This window comes from Propithecus coquereli, unplaced genomic scaffold (assembly GCF_000956105.1).
Source record: "Propithecus coquereli isolate 6110/MARCELLA unplaced genomic scaffold, Pcoq_1.0 Scaffold44, whole genome shotgun sequence".
Classification (NCBI taxonomy): Eukaryota; Metazoa; Chordata; class Mammalia; order Primates; family Indriidae; genus Propithecus; species Propithecus coquereli.
Genome location: NW_012150174.1, coordinates 7,595,348 through 7,608,342, shown reverse-complemented (window position 1 = coordinate 7,608,342; position 12,995 = coordinate 7,595,348). Strand labels below are relative to the sequence as shown.

General features: G+C 50.4%; 1 protein-coding gene across 3 annotated transcripts in view; it reads left to right on the top strand.

Moving 5' to 3' along the window:
* The first annotated feature begins 236 nt into the window (after positions 1-236).
* Positions 237-12,995, top strand: part of MICAL2 (microtubule associated monooxygenase, calponin and LIM domain containing 2) — a 150,975-nt gene continuing 138,216 nt past the window's right edge. For 2 of the 3 annotated variants that reach the window (XM_012654392.1, XM_012654391.1), the window contains exon 1: positions 253-387. The gene's annotated coding sequence lies outside the window, so the exon portion shown is untranslated. Of the gene's footprint in view, positions 388-12,995 lie in introns of all 3 variants that reach the window. The other variant, XM_012654390.1, reaches the window with a different exon arrangement.

The window sequence follows — 12,995 nt, the reverse complement described above, 5'->3', positions numbered from 1 at the left end:
TTTTCATCTCGCAGCGCCACTACGTCCCGCTCCCATGGGCCCTCCTCTGGTCTCCGACCTGCCCCGGTCGGGTGGGAGCGCCTGGGCGCTCCCTGCGCCCTGGGCCGGGCTACAGCCCACGTGCGCCGGCAGTGGCAGTGACAGCCGGCCCCACAGGGGCGGGGCGGGCTCCACGCTGCGCTGTCATTGGCCGCGCCTCCGTTGGGGGCGTTCCCCAGCCCTGTCCACCGCGCAGCGCAGAACCTCAGGCGCTCGGCCGGCTTAGCCTGCGCTGGGCAGCCGCGCTCGCTGCCGGCTCCGCAGGCTGCCCGCAGGGCCCGACCGCTTCGCCCGTGGCCAGGGCGGAGGCAGGCACCGATCTCGGCTTGGCGGCCCGCGCGACTTTCGGTAAGGCGGGGGCGGCGCGGGGCTCCGGGGAGGGCGGCGGGCGAGCGGGCGCGGGTGGAGACTGTGCCAGCCCCGACTGGACTCTGCGCTCTGTCCGGCGCCCGGTCCGGCGCCCGGGAGGGTCAGGTGCGGCTGCAGCATCCCCGGCTTCAAACCCACCCGCGGGGCGCGCAGGGAGCAGGTGGCGCTGCTGGAGAGCCCGGGGCGGCCCTGGCATCTCTGAATCAATTAGAAAGCAATAAAAGCGTCCCACTGGCACCCCGAGCTACCCCTTACTCCGCCCCAACACCCAAACCCTGCAATTCCAAGCCTAGAAAATCCTAAATGTCAACACGGAGTGGGAGTGACGCACCAGCAGTGCCGCCTGCCACTGGGCAGAGGACCATCCCCAAATCCCCAAACTTAGCTTCCCAGGATTCCCGCCCCGCGCCTTTCGCCCCCCGCTCCCCCCGCCCCGCTCTTCACTGGGCGCCCTTTTACCCCTCCCTTGTTCCCCTCCCTCCTTAATAACAGGAAGTTAAGTCGGGCCAAATGTCAGTGGCCTGGCCGGCTGCAGGCTGCGATCGAGTCTGGGGCCGGGGCGGGCCGTGGCGGTGGTCCTTCTGCGTCCCCGGAGCCCACCCTGTCGTTGCCTGGCCGGCCCGGAGGAGAAGTGGGGTCTTACCCGCAGCCTCTGCCACCACTGCCAGGCCAGAGCAGGTGGGGTTGACTTTATTCAAGGCCAGCCTCACCGGTAGAGCTGGGATCAGCCTTTACTGGATGGGGAAGAGTGGTGTTGAAACCAGAGCAAACGTGTGCCTCCTTCCTCATTGTTTATTCTGAGGCCTGGGCTCTTAAAGAGGAAAGAGCTTTTATTTGGAAGCGGGCAGGGCCCCGCCTATCCTGCAGCGGTGTGTGCGGGTCCTCTTGCTGTCAGTCTCGCCTGCTCACTACGGTCTTCGGTGATTGTGGTGAAGGATGAAGCCCCCGTGTGGGCAGGTTCCGCGGGGGTCACGGGGTGGGGGAAGCCAGGGGCATGTTGACCCTGGGACGTTTTCGTGCCTGGGCTCCCTGGCACCTGCACCCCCTCTGTGCCGCTCCCTCCCCAGGGGCGGTGGACCCAACAAGTGGGCCTTGAGTGTCTTGGGCAGCCCAGTCCAATGTCCCGGAGACTCTCGTTGCAGTAAGAACTCTTCAGGCAGAGAGAAGACAGATTTACTAAGTGCCTACTGGGCAACAGGTCCTGTCCTGAGGCACTTCTTCAGCCAATTTCATGGTGACTCTCCAAAAACTCTGAGAGTTTTGCCCTCCCCATTTTAGAGATGGGGAAAGAGGCTCAGATAGGGTAAGTGCCCAAGGTCACACAGAAAGTGTCTGAGCCAGGTCCCAGCTCTGTCAGTGCACAGTCCAGAGCTCTTCCTGCTGTTCACGGCTGTACAAAGTGGTGTGCCGTGCGCAGGGTCATGGCACCGCTGTGTGCTGACTGGAGCCTCCTGGCCTCTGAAAGATTCTGTCCATCCGGATTGCAGGGGATGCTTCTTTGGCAAAACAGTTGAACTGACCCAGGTTAGCCCAGGTTGTTTAACCTACAAATCCCTTGGCCACCCTGTCCTCCAGTCAAGGGTGGTGGATAGTGTTGGCCATGTTGTGATGGGGAGGGATGAGCTGCTGGTGTTTAGGTGCTATTTTGGGGGGAAGCCTGCTTCCACTGTTGGCTTGGCCTCACCTCTGAGAATTGGCTTCTAGAATAGTCTAGGAAGACAGTGTTAGCTGAAATAACCTCTACCTTAGGACTGATTCTAGTTTTGTGGGGTTTTTTTGGAAGGAGCAGGTATTGGGGTATACTGGTTATGGTTGTGGGGTAATTAAAATCCACAGTTTGAAAGTACTTTTATAAAAATATGACATCACTTTTATCCTTGCCCCCTTCCTTCTTTAGGCCCAGGGCTCTGGCTTTTCTGCTCAAACTTTCTTCCAAAAGAAAATCATGATTAGCCTGATACCAGTCAATTACACTTCAGTATAAATCAGTTTAAGGACCATGGCTGTGGCCATTGGAGGCCCATTCCCAGGAGCTGCGAGGAGCAGCCAGATAATCCCCGATTACTTCTCTGCCTATGGCTGGGGTGTTTCTCTGTTCTCTCCGCCCATGTTCACACCCTAAGCTGGGTTTTCCTCCTGGCCACGGGCCTGCCCCCTTTGCTCCTTACTGCTGAAGAGAAGAGGCGCTGCCTTCTTGGTGAAGAGCCTTGGCTCTAGAGGGATAGGATGTGGTATGGGTGCAAGAAGATTTGGGCTGAACACTGCTAATCTTAGAAGCCCTCTGAGGGCTAATGGTTTTTGTTCTTCAAAGAGCCAAGCAGGAGAATCCTGTTCACTCTGCCGAGCCTTTTCATTAGCCTTCAGAAGAAATAGGTGGGGTTGTCCCCATTTTACAGATGAGGAAACTGAGACTCAGAGGAAACTGAGTCCCCCAACACACAGCTAGGATTCCGGCCTCTGTCCATATGAGCGAGGTCTGTGTGTGGTGAACTCAATGCTGTGGGAAGCAGGAAAGCCTGCGGCTGTCCTCTGGAGGCATGGCATGTACACCTCCTCCGTTGTACACTATAGTGCCCCATAGTCCCCCTTATCCACGGTTTCAATGACAATCAACCGCGGTCTGAAAATATTGCTGTATTTTGAGAGAGAGAGAGAGAGAGACCGCATTCACATAATTTTATCACAGTATGTTGTTATAATTGTTCTATTTTATTATCAGTGTCGTTAATCTCTTACTGTGCCTAATTTATGAATTGAACTTTATCATATGTCCTGTATGTATAGGAAAAAACAATATATATAAACAGTATATATAAGGTTCAGTACTATCTGAGGTTTCAGACATCCACTGGGGATCTTAGAACGTACCCCCCTGAAATAAGGGGGGACTACTATACTTACTAGTCCACACCTTATATTGTAATTATCTGTGAACATGTCTTCTCACCCCACTATGAAATGGCATTTAAAATGCTCATAAACTTGGCAGATTTATTTTCTGGTTCTCACAAACCCTCCTTGCTCTTTGCTCTATGTTCCCTTAGCCTTTTATACCAGTCTCCATTAGGCTTTCTACCATGATGTATTGCAGACCTCTAATAAAAAAATATTATGAACATTTTCAAACACACAAAAATAGAGCAGTATAATGGGCCCCATATACTCATTACCCAGCTTCCACAGTTGTCAAGATTATACCAGGCTGGTTTCCACCCCCTCCCCCCGACTCCCTGCCTCTGTTCTTCCTGACATATTTTAAAGCAAATCTCTAATGTTATGTCATTTTGCCCCTATAATAGCCCAGTATACATCCCTTTTAAAAAGGACATTTTCTTGCATAACCACATTTCCGTTATTGCATGGAACAATCAACAGTAACTCTGGTATTACCTATCCATATTCAGATACCCTTGATCATCTCAAAAATGACCTTTGTAGTTGGTTGGTTGGAATCAGGATCCAATCTCTATGCTGCTTTCAGTTGTTAGTGCTTTTATGCCTGTTTTAATCTGGAGAAGCCCCTCCCTTTGATCAGCAATCTCCCTTCGTTCTGACTGCCCGTCTCCCGCACTAGATAGCGAGCCCCTGACACCGGAGTCCGCCTCTGTCCCGCGCTGGATCCACAGCGCCAGCACCAAGCCCGGGATGTAGCACAGGCTCGGCGAGCATCTGTCCAGTTGTGTCATAGCCACTCAGGAAATGTGTTTCGAATGAATGAACACTATTATGGGTTTGAGTGACTTAGATAAGCGGTTTAAAAAAAAGATGACTTGCTCGCGTGTGGACGTTTCCTCAGCAAGCGTCAGTCTGTAAACATCCTGAAATAATAGGAGAACTATTTGCTGTGCTTGCCCTCGCCGCGCTAGCTCGTGGTGGGGAGCCGGGACAGCTGCGTTTGTGCCCTGATCAGCAACCAGCCTCCGCAGATCACATGTGGAGCTGACGGGGACTGAGCTCGTTCATTTCCGTCCAAGCTTGAATTCTGCCACAGTAATGACCACGTTGTGACCGGGACACTTGGTGCTGGGCTTGGTGAAGACCTCCCCACGCTTTTTCTTCCTCCTCTTTCTGGGCAGCGCTTCTTCCCTCGTGCTTTCAAGAGTCTCGCCTCACACTGGGCGAGCTGTGGAGGCTTTTTCAAATCACCGTTCCTTTGCAGCTGGGGCGGGTCATGGCAGAACACAAACATTCATGACCTGTAAGCGTCTTGTCTGAATTTGCTCTGTAGAGATAGTATCATCACTGGCACATTTGTGGGCAGCCTAATGAAGGAAACCAGAGGTTCAGGAGGAAAGAGAAAGATGTGCCTGCTTCTCTTGACAATGAACTTCAAATCTGGTTCACTGGCCAGATCTCCGTAAGGGCACTGGACACTTTGGTAGCTGTCGTTTTGCTCACCCAGTAAAGGCCCACCCTTCCCTGCAAACAGACCTCAAAATGAAGAGTTTGCCTGTTTTTATGGTGTCGTTTAAAAGAATATAATCTATCATTTGAGTTGAAATGAGAAGAAAAATCATGTGATCATTTCCATGGATGGCAAAAGGCCTTCAACAAAATCCAGAACCCATTTCTGATACCTAAGACACTTAATAAATGGATAAGTTTTCAGGATGACAATGTCCAAAAGCCAGCATTTAATTTAACGGAGAAACAGTGAATGCATTCCGTGCAAATCAGGGAAAAGACACAGATGACCACTGTCTTCACTTCTGTTTAACCCTGTATTGAAGGTTTTAGCCACTGCAGTCAGACACAGTTAGAAGAATCAGAATTAGAAAGGAAGAGGTGAATTATTTCTTGTTTGATTTTGTTTTGTTTAATTTTATTTTTTAAATTGCTATTTTTTTTTTTTTTTTTTTGAGACAGAGTCTTACTTGGTTGCCCTGGCTAGAGTGAGTGCCGTGGCGTCAGCCTAGCTCACAGCAACCTCAGACTCCTGGGCTCAAGCAATCCTACTGCCTCAGCCTCCTGAGTAGCTGGGACTACAGGCATGCGCCACCATGCCCGGCTAATTTTTTCTATATATTTTTAGCTGTCCAATTAATTTCTTTCTATTTTTGGTAGAGACGGGGTCTCGCTCTTGCTCAGGCTGGTCTCGAACTCCTGAGCTCAAACAATCCGCCCGCCTCGGCCTCCCAGAGTGCTAGGATTATAGGCGTGAGCCACTGCGCCCGGCCTAAATTGCTATTCTTTTTAACACAGCCTTTTCCACTAGGAGGAAACATAACAAAATTTTAAGTCTTTCTCTCTGGATGGAAGTGCTAGAGTTGCTTTTTTCCTTTATCTTTTACTTTTTAGTATATTTTCCAACATTTTTATAGTAAAAATATTTTATTTTTGTAATGGAAAATTTAAATATTTATTTTTCTCCACTTAAAAAAGAAGACTCCCTTCAACGAATTTGGAGTGGGTAGACAAAATTACACACATATTTGGCATACTTATATATACAGATGAAGCCCCAGAGCTACTGGGATTGTGATATTTGCTTCAATCATTATTTTCGTGCTGAACATACCTGGACTTTCTGAAAGTTAGAAAATAAAGAAAGCTGGGGCTTAGGAGATGGGAAGATGGGAAGCCCATGTAGCCTTTCCCTCTTTTCTTTTCTACCTCCTCCCTTGCTATATTCAGAGTGAAATCTGTTTAATGTTAGGCTCTCAATTTTGATTTTTTTTATTTGGGGAGGTTGAGCTACCCGAGCAAGACTAAATGACACAGAGTGTTAAGACAAGGCTGGCAGGACAAAGCTGCAGGCCTGTCTCGTCTTCTTGGGAAAGTGCCTGGTGACCAAACACCGGCTCACCTCACTTTGGGGTGCCCTGACCCCTCCCTCCTCCAGCTTCTGTTTCTCTCCCTGCACCCTCCCCAAAGGTAGAAAGCATGGCTGGTCTGGGCTGATAAGGCTCCTCCTTTCTAAAGCTTTGACCACGTGGCCTCAGAAATTCAGAGCTGGTAGGCGGCACAGGACTTCCGTTCACAAACAAACCATTGCAGATTGGGTTAACCACGGGGTCTGGTTTTGAGATGCTTCCCCTCTCTGACAGCTGTTGAAGAGTGTCCATCTCTATGTCTCTAGTGAAGGAGATATGCCTTTTGTGATCACCAGGTATGTAGAGTTTCTTAAATGCGATTACATCATACTTGTACATGCCTAGACCTTACTACAGTTCATCACAGGAAAAACTGTCCCATCTCGGTGGTGTCTGGCAGGGAGCTGTGTGTATGTGGATAGTGCTGGTATTTTTAGGGTTGGGATTTTTAATGCGTTCTTTATTTGAACTAATGTTTCTCTCCCCTGAGGTCAGGGTAATTTCCCTGCCACCTTCCTCCCCATCCCAAATCCCCACCTTCCAGTGGCTGTCCTGATACCTTGTGGCACCTGCCTTTCTTCCAAGGCTTGGTTAGAGTTCTTTTGGTAAAACAGAAAGGTAAGGGCAGGCTTGAGAACAGGAGCTGTACTTCCTGCTTGTTTGGGGCTCAGATTTTTCTCCATCACTGGGCAGTAGGAGATGTCTGGTACAGATGCCCTTTCTGCTGGCAGCAAAGAGTTGGACGGTGGCCCCAGGTCCCTGAGCTGCTGCAACAGCAGGTTTGTGGGCCGTTTGCAGTCCTGAGGTTCTGACATACCCAGCCCATAAGCCAAGCACGTGGCAGAGTCAGGAGTGGGAGTCTGAGAACACCCTGTACTGGCCTTGCCACTGTAGTAGCAATGTGTTGAGGTACAGAAACTACTTCTTTGCTCTCATGAATGGCTGGCCTTGGCCACTTATCTGAGTACTGACTGTATCCGGTGAAGATTTGCAAGATCTCAGGATATACCTTGTGTTGGGAGCCAGGAGAGTGAAGTGCAGGAGATGATGAAGAAGTGCATGGAGGGAAGTCATGTGGACCTTTTGGTCACTAGAGAGAGCTATTTTAGTGGAGCAGAGTGGGCCCAGGGTCTGCCAGGGGCATGGCTACTGACCCCTCTGCTGGACAGCTGTTCATCCCAGAGGGCAGAATGGGGTTGCGGGACTGTGTGTGGAGTTCATAACTGCTGTAAAGCCAGGGCGCTGGCAGTCCATGGAGCAGGACAGCTGGGCTTTTTTGCCTAATTTGATGCAAAGGTAGTAAGAGTCAGGAGAAAGGGGATGTCTGATAGCTAGATGAAAGGGAGAACAGAAGAGAGGGATAGGCAGGGAGATCAGAGAGATCTCTTTCCAGCCCCAAGGTCAATCTCCTTCCTCAGGGAATGTCCTGTGAGGCTTGTACAATTGGAGCCTTGGGGACCACAGGGCCCACATAAGGAAAGCTTCCTGGCCAGTCGCCTGGAGATGTAGTGCGTTACTGTTGTGAGGAAAGAGAAAGCACTGCATGAAATCTCAGACTGTTTCTGGATTCCAGGTTTGCCCCAACCAGGGGCCCCAGGAGTTCTTGCACAGTCTAGGTTTTTATCTCTAGCTTGGGTGTGTCTGTATCTGACATCTGGAGATTCTTAAAAACTACTTATCCACACATGCATACATATATGCATGGCATTCACCTCCACACATACATACATGCAGGGTACTTACCCATGTGTACCTAGATACATGGTATTCACCTTCACACACATAGACACATGGTACCCACCCTACACATGCATACATAGACAGACACATGATACTCACCTTCACATACATACATGGATGCATGGTGTGCACTCCACATATACATACATAGATGCATGGTACTCACCTTCACATACATACATGGATGCATGGTACTCACCTTCACATACATACATGGATACATGGTACTCCACACACTTACATAAGTGTGTGGTAAAATATTCACTCAGTCCAAAGGAAATTCGATGAAAAGTATGTCTCCCTTCTTCTGTGTCCTCCCTCTCGTCTCCTCAGCAGCTGCTGCCTGCGGTCCCCTGTGGATCCTTCCAGACACATTCCTAGGCACATTCTGGTGCCGGTTTCCCCCTTTGTTCTTCCTCAGGCCTGCTGGGAAGTGACCAGGATATGAAGAAACAGGCCCACAGGGCTGCAGAGACTCAGCCACTATTTCGGTTGGCCAAGGCCTAACTCGCGCCCCGTCTGCCCTACTTTGCCAGCTCTTCCTTTAGGAACCCGCTTGTGCTAGCTTTGTGGGCTCAGAGGGTCTGGGCGCTGAGAATCAACCTCAGGGGCGCGTTGTAGATGCAGGTGACAGAAGCAAAACCAACCAACCAAAGTGCTGCAACACTTGGATTCGAAATCTAGCCATGTGGCCTGGGGCAAGGTGATGAACCTAGTATTCTAGCCTATAAGAAGGAGGTAATTACACCTTTCTCGAGAGATTGATCTGGAGATGAAATTAAAATATTTGTGAAGTGACTTGTATAGGTGCACACTCAGAAATGTCAGTTTTTTTCCACTTTTAAGGAGTGACCCTTTCCAGAATGAATGACACTGGCATGGAATCCTCTGGATGGCTTCCTGGAAATCCTCTTAGTGGGTTCCTGAGCTTCTATTTCCCTGCAGAAGGCAGCCAGTTCTCCCTTTTCTCCCAAGGTGCACAATGCCCACCACCTCCTCCTGCCCGTGGGGAGCCTCCCTCCACCCCCACCCCTAGCCTCTTGATTTCACCTCCCTTGGTGCCCTTCACCCCTGCAACCCTCCTCTTCTGGGCTCTGGGTTCCCCTCCTCCCACTGGGGAGCAGCATGTGGCTGCCGCCTGGAGAGCGCTCTGGGCTGTTTATGGCGGCTCTCCTGGGGTGTTTATGTTGTATCTCTTCAGAAGCTCCTAGCAGATGTCTGTTTATTGCTGAAACTTCATCTTCAGCATGAGAGGAAAGAAGCTATTTTTAAAGATCTTTAATTGGCATGGCTGCATAATACAGCTTCAATTGCCTCCAAGTTTAATTCTTCATTGCTCTTGTGCTCTACGCATCATGGAACCCTTCAGATCCAGGTGGAGAAACCTTATATGTCCTGGTTTTAGAGCAGCACTTACATTTAGCAGGCAGTTGTAATCTCTTAAAAAGGCAGGCCAGGCAAGTGAGGGCAACCAGCTGACTGTCTTTTTTCCGAGCTGAGACTAATGGCATGAATGGGAGGAGCATTTCTGTGTCCCTGGAACCCAACACCTTCCCCCCACTCTGCCCTTCCTTCCACTGGCAGCCGGTGGGGTCCATCTTCACATAGAGCTCCCCTTGAACTCAGGTGGGGCTTGAGGGGAGGAGGGAGTGGAACTGGGGTAGTTTCAAATGACACTGACCTCCCAGGAAGGAGGAGGCGGCGGACACCATGAGTCACAGAACCTTGGGATGTGAGGTTGGATGGGCCTTCTGGGGTCATCTGGCTTTCATCCCTGCCACCTTGTCTTACCTATGGAGAAACTGAGGCTCAGAAGCTTCTTGATGCCCTGGGGAAGCCAGAGAGGTTTGTTCCTTGCTCAAGGTCACCAGCCAGGCTGGAGTCAAGTCTCTGCTCCCTCCACGATTTTTCCCACCAGGCTGTGGTGCTTAATCAGTCTAAGCAGCTCTTCTTGCAGCCAGCCCTCCTTATCGAAAGACAGAGCCTTACCTCCTTCCTAACAATGCTCACGTTCTTCAAATTTAGGATGTGTACACTTGTAGTACTAGCAAGCTTTGCTCCCAAGATCTTTCCTTATCAAAAACACCTCCCCCAGAGCCTTGGGGCTTAGAATTCCCACCTTTGGTTTCAGCCCTTGTCTCCTATAAGCTGTCAGCTGAGAGCTGAACCTTGAGAGAATGGGGGCGGGATGAGTCAGCTGGGAATAGGTGGAGGAGGGGATCCTGAAAGGGCTTAAAGGAATGCTGGGGGGGTTGCAGAGCTGTAGGCCAAGGCTTGCCAGCTCAGTGTGCAGCCGTTGAGCTGGGGGCCCTGTGACAACCTATGGAAGCCGAGCACTCTTCTAACTCATGGAGGGAGGTGCACTGTACAGGCTCACCAATGCCCTCGCACCCAGACAGAGTATGGAAAGTCCACAGCGTTGCACAGTCGGGGAGCTAGGAGGGACTTCCTGGAGGAGGTGGAGCTTGTTGGCTGAGAAAGGCCTTGGAAGATAGGTAGGATTTCCATAGGCAGAGGTGGGCAGAGGTCCTAGCACAAAGAGATGTGGGAAAGTGAGGGAACTTTCAGGGTCTCATGTGGTGGAGATGTGGGGGCTGCCTAGAGAAGCCCAGGCTGGAATCAGGCCAGCTCTGAGGTGTGGAGGGCCCTGAATGCAGGGTCTGAGCCAAACCCAGCAGCCAGTGGGAGCCACTGGAGAGGGATGGTCAGAGACATTCTTCAGCATGCTGCCCTCTGTGCTCTGGCCATACACACCGGCCAGACAGCTGCCATTTGCCTGGACTGAGGAGTGCTGTGGGGAACAGGGTTGGGGACAGTAAGGTTGGGCCTCAAGTAAGGCTTTGTCTGTGTCCTGGTCTTTGCCCCACAACCTTCTTTATGAAGGAAGTTGGCATATGAAGCACTTTCAGTTAATAAGGAGGGCAGCCCATTTTGGAACTCCCCATTTAGGGTCTTAGAATGTAGGACATCTGTCACTCCCTGCAGCTTGTGCCACCAAGTGTGCCTGTCTGAGCTTTGGCGGCCCTGCACTCTGTGTAGAAAACAGTATCCGCTCCACTGCCCCCTCAGTACAGCCTAGGCTGTCTGCCCTGATCACTCGCCCTCCGCGAGGTCAGGCTGAGGAGCAGACACAGGGAGTCAGGGGTGCTGAGCTCCTCTGGGGGCTCCTCTTCACCTGTGGATCAGGCGCAGGAGTTCCCTGCCTGCATGTGGACGAGGCAGCAAAGCCGGGTGGGGCAGGAACCAGGCGACCCCCTCCTCCAAAGGAACAGCCTTTGTAAGAATTGGTTCATAGGCGTCAGCTGTTCTCGGAGCATTGTGTGCCATTGTCTGGAATGAAGCTGATTCTCTCCCTTCTGTGATCTCACGATCACCTGAATATCCCCTTCAGGTGGGGCCTGCCCTGGGTTTCCTATGTGCACTTGGAGTTTTCTTCTCCAGTTGAGGAGGGAGCTTGGGTGCACTGGTAGGCCTGGGGCTGGACTTGATGGCCTGGGCAGGTGGAACAGGTAGGGGGTGATTGACTGCCAGCCCTCTGGACATCCTGACCACAGCAGGTGGATAAAGCCTGAGCTGAGCTTCTGCCAGCTCCGCGTTAACCTGGCAGCTGGGCGGCACAGCAACTTGGTGCACTTGTGGCTTTGACATTTGAGCAGAATTGGAGACTGGCACCTGTTCTCTGCCGTATATGTCTCAGGGACACCCTTGCTTTATGTGATGGAATAAATTTTCCTGAAAGCAGCAAATGGAATGAGTTTAGTGCCTGCGGGAGCTATTGATGGGGTTAGGGTAGAGCACTGAGATTGGCTTCCTTGCTTTTTTGTCCTGGAATCAGTGCCACCGATATGAGACCAAGTTGGTTCATTCATTGATTGATCCATTGATCGCTCAGTGCATTCATTCTGCCAAGCAAGACTTCCAGAGTACTCTCTATCTGAAGCATGTTGTCACAGACCATGGGTTTTCAGAGTCACTGTGAACCGTGGACAAGCCACATTCTATCCCTGAGCTTTGGGTTTCTCCTCTGTAAAATGGGAGTGATTCTACTTACAGGGTGGTTGTGGGGATTAAATGGGACAATGAGTGTAGCACACCTGTCATGGTGCCTGGCACACAGGTGGCCTCTTCCCCTCCGGCCCATTCCTCTGAATTGGCCCACAGGAATCCTGCAGCACAGATGTGGGCAGGGTGCCTCACTGCCTCAGACTTCCCATTCAGTACTGTTCCCTAGGTGACTTTTACCTTTAAGTAGTGACTTATTAAGAGAATGACTCAGTCAAAGCACTTGTGTGTACAATGAAGCAAGATGGGACACCCTTCCCTTCATGGTGAGGTCGTCTCATAAAATCTTGGAACCACAGGGCTAGGAGAGCCTTATCAGCCCCTCTGGGTGCTTGGGCTCCCACTGTGATGGTCCAGCCTGGGTTTGCACGGAGGGGATCCATCCCATCTTTGGATACCTCCTCCTGATGGCTTCCTACAGGCCAGAAGTCATAGAGAATGGCTCTAATCCATCCACCACATGGTAGCTCTTCAGATATTATTTATTTAAAAAAATCAAATCTTTGACACTATAGATTATAAGATGTACCATTATTTTATGTACATTCAAGATAGAAAAACTGCTGCTAATTAAGCTGTGGCACAATGCTTTGCCATCCCTCAAAATTTTTTATATTTAGTGGAAAAAAATGTTTTTAGACTTTTGCCATACATTTTTATTTCCTATCACTCTTGTATATTACAAAAAAAGCAAATTGGTTAAGGCATTTCTAAAACTTCTTCACTCTCAGAATCCAACTCTTCCAAGTCCCTTTTCGACTCAGTCATCGATGTCTGTGTTTTCTGACTTGTTGTCATCTTCTGGTCAGGGGGTGATGTATTTCTTCATCTCTGTTGTCTCTGGAATTTTTTTTCCAGTTGCTGACACTCAGTTTGTAATTTTCAATGTTTTTTTTTCTTAATTTTACCGGACAGTGTCATTGAAGGTTTTTCTGGTTAACAACCAGGACTCACATTCTTCCTTAAATGGTC